The sequence below is a fragment of the Dipteris shenzhenensis genome, chromosome 31 (assembly GCF_047967505.1).
Source record: "Dipteris shenzhenensis isolate YYH24624 ecotype China chromosome 31, Dip_SZ_1.0, whole genome shotgun sequence".
Taxonomy (NCBI): Eukaryota; Viridiplantae; Streptophyta; class Polypodiopsida; order Gleicheniales; family Dipteridaceae; genus Dipteris; species Dipteris shenzhenensis.
The window spans coordinates 11,223,254-11,226,643 of record NC_141626.1 but is presented as its reverse complement, the minus strand read 5'-3'; the positions used below and the strand labels follow the sequence as shown (position 1 = coordinate 11,226,643).

The 3,390-nt window shown below is 45.9% G+C and overlaps 1 pseudogene; it reads right to left on the bottom strand.

The window, feature by feature from the left end:
• Positions 1–646: 646 nt before the first annotated feature.
• LOC147881018 (aldehyde oxidase GLOX pseudogene) lies at positions 647–2,356 on the bottom strand (annotated as a pseudogene).
• Between the last annotated feature and the right edge of the window lie 1,034 nt (positions 2,357–3,390).

The window sequence follows — 3,390 nt, the reverse complement described above, 5'->3', positions numbered from 1 at the left end:
AGTTAATCGACAAAGAAGGAACACACCAGTGGTCTAGTAAGACCTTGCATACACTCGTAATAATAGATGAGTATGAAAAAGAAAGCAGATGTACTCATCCTTGTAGGTATGCAATGTGAATTTGGTCCATTGAATTGTATTCGGTACCTGTGCAAAGCTGCATGTACTTGGAGACACAACTGAGTGTGATGAAAGAGAACATATGAGCTTAGCCTAGAAACAAACGAGTGGCTTGAAAATGATAAGGAAACACGTGAGAAGCACCTTCATATATGTAAAGTAACTCATCCAAGAAGTAATGATATCAAAGCTAAATAGAAAAGAAACATTGAAAGAAAACATGTTAGCATGTTAACAACACAAAACATTGGCAAGTATAAGACACAAAGAAACACTAGGTCCACTTTTTCCCACATCAAATACAATGGATGGTCTATAGGCATGCTTGATTGACAAAAGATGAAAGATAACCTTATAAATTTTAGGTTGGTTTACGTTATGAAAACCTTCACATGAACTACACTACTGTGGCACAAATGAATTAGACTAATCTCATATGAAAACCTTCAAATGAGTTAGACTAGTGTCCCGCAAACAGTCGTAAAGGAGACTGAAACTTACTGAACCAAGCAAGACTGCTGAGCTTTTAGGGAGCCGCATTGCTATATGGATGCAATCGAATCCACAGACCATCGCTAGGAATAGTTGAATGCACTACGAAGAGAACGTAATAGCCTGCTGGGGCAATCACAGGAGTGGGAGGAGCTGCCACTAGGAGCCGGAATTCCGTAGCCGATAGCCTCGCCATGCTCCCGATGGCAAGCCGCAGCATCCTCTGATTCATCGAGTATCCGTGGGTTGTGAACGGCGCGGACAGCATGCTGATCTGCAGATCGTTGGCGTCCACCAGAGTGCCTACATCAAAGTGCAGATAGAAGCTCGAGCCGTAGCTCCAGGACGCACTCGACAGAAAGGTGATCTTCGGACGAAAGGAGGCGTATTGTGGATCCAGATAGGGCGGACTGAAAGCTTCCATGCTGAGCTCCGTGGGATAAAGAGGATCTGTGAAGTTGTAGTTGATGTGGGGATTTCCTCCTGCTACAAGGATGCGCCCATCAGGGAGGAGGATCGCAGTGGAGTGATACAATCTTGGTGTTAAGCTGGGTCTGAGAACGTCGAACTTCGCAGCATAAGGAGCGTATAGCACTGGCCAGAATGCCGGATCTCGCGACACTCCCCACCCTGCCGTCCCCCTCTGAGCTCCATTGATCAGCAGAACGTCGGACGTGGGCAACAACACCATGTCCGTCATTACCCGAGCCATTGGCATTTTGTCCATCACCCAAATCGGGTTGGCATCGGTAATCCTTATCCTGCCGCATTTCCGAGACGCAGGAATGAAATTGCCAAGGTTTGCTTGAAGATTGGACAATGGTGGTGCTCCCCCACAGATGAGTATATCTACGGTTTGAAAATTGTTTGTGGCAAGTATTGGAAGCATAACCGAGGAACCAGAGCTAGGATAATTATGCGCCTGCTTGCCGGGCATTACCGGAAAGATTTTCAGCACAACGTTTCTCTTGTAATCCAAGAGAATTGATTTTGCGTTCGCAAAAACGAATAGATGTCCATCAGTGGATAGGTGAAGAAAGGGGTAGAGATTGTTCTCGACGACATCAGTCGTCTCAGCCAAGAAAGGCAAAGTATAGATCGCGGATGCTCCATCGGACCTCGGAAAGAATTCATAGTTGTATTGCCTTCTTCCACCGACTATAATGAATCGATTATCCGGAAGAATTTGATTGGATGCGTACCACCGGCTGACGGCGAGCTGATCAGGCGCTTCTTGCCAGTCGCAGGAATCACAATCCGTCGTAAAACGACGCACGACACGAGCTCCGTCGTTGAAACCGCCAGTCTGGATCAAATTGCCGTTGGCATCGAGGCCACCAGAGGAGCACCAGGTGTCGGTAAGAAGGGTAAGGGGGCGAATGGAATTGGTGGCAATGTCATAGAGGATGGAGTGAGCCCAGCAATCAGTGGGAAGGGCCAAGTCGTTGGGGTCATGGCGACAAGAAGCGGCGGGAAGGCTCAGGTTAGAGGGGCCGAAGTCAGTGCGATCGAAGATGATGACACGGTTGCTAGGCAGGAGGATCATGTGCATGGCAGAGACGCCGGCGTTGCGGAGGAGAAGCTGCCAGGAGCCAGAAGAAGGCGATTCAAGAGGTCGGAAGCCATAGCTAGAGCTGATCATGAGGAGAAGCAAACAGCAAAATGCGAGCTGCTGTTGCCGCATGGAGGGGAATGAAGCTTGGAAGGCCATGATAGAGGCACGACGATTATGCAGAGTCGCCATGAAAGCTGCAAGCTGCATGATTCACGTCCAAACGAGCTCAACTGAAGCAGAGCTACAACGATGGCCGCTCAAAACTCAGCTAAAGCTATCGAAAGTCAGTGAAAGCTCGAGCCTGCAAAACGCAAAATCAGCTCAGCAAGCTTGCAAGATCAAAGCTCATTTGGTGCCTCTAAGTGCAAATTTGCTCTGTTAACAAAGGCACAATGTAAACTAGTTGACCAATTGCTAACCAGATAAACATGTTCAAGAGACAATATAAGAGGGAAATTCATGGGCACATTAGAGAGCACTTGCCACAGCACACAAACAACATGTCTAAGAGAGAGATGGAGGCCACAATAGAGAGGAGAGAATTGCTAGAGCATACACACATGATGTTTACAAGAGAGAGACGGGCCACAAAAGCACACATAGGTTGGAGGATTTGAAGAGCAAGGTTATAGAGCAATGAGTCTAAAGGAGGGATGGAGGCCACAAAAGCACACATAGGTTAGAGAGCAATGAATGAGGTAACAATTTACCTTTATAACATTTTCCACCCTTATACTATATCACCAAGAGCATCTCTTTGCTTCTTATGAACTTATAGCATCTACTTTTTCTCCCATTCATACTTCCTCTTTTCTTCTCTTGTCACTCTTTCTTTCCCCCTTCCCCTTTCCTAAATCCTTTTTCCTTTCCTTTCCCTTTGCTTCTCCAAAGTGTTGTTCTTCCTTATCATGGAAATTGCCCTTTTCCTCCTCCTTTAATCTTTTTTAATCGTTTTCTTTTCTAAGCCCAATGCAAGCTTTTACAAATTTTCTTCCATTTATGACCCTTAGCATCACTCCCCTCGCCCCAAACCTGGCTAGGAACTCACGAAAGATTCCTTGAAGGAGACATTCTAAAAGGTGGCTAGCTCGGCTTTTGGTAGAGAGCTTAGCAAGTAGATAAGAGCATAAGATGAATGCTATACAAAAGTAGAATAGTTCAATTCCCTTAATTAAAGTAGCTTTCAATTGCCTGAAAGCATGCTAGTTTGTAAATTATAGCCA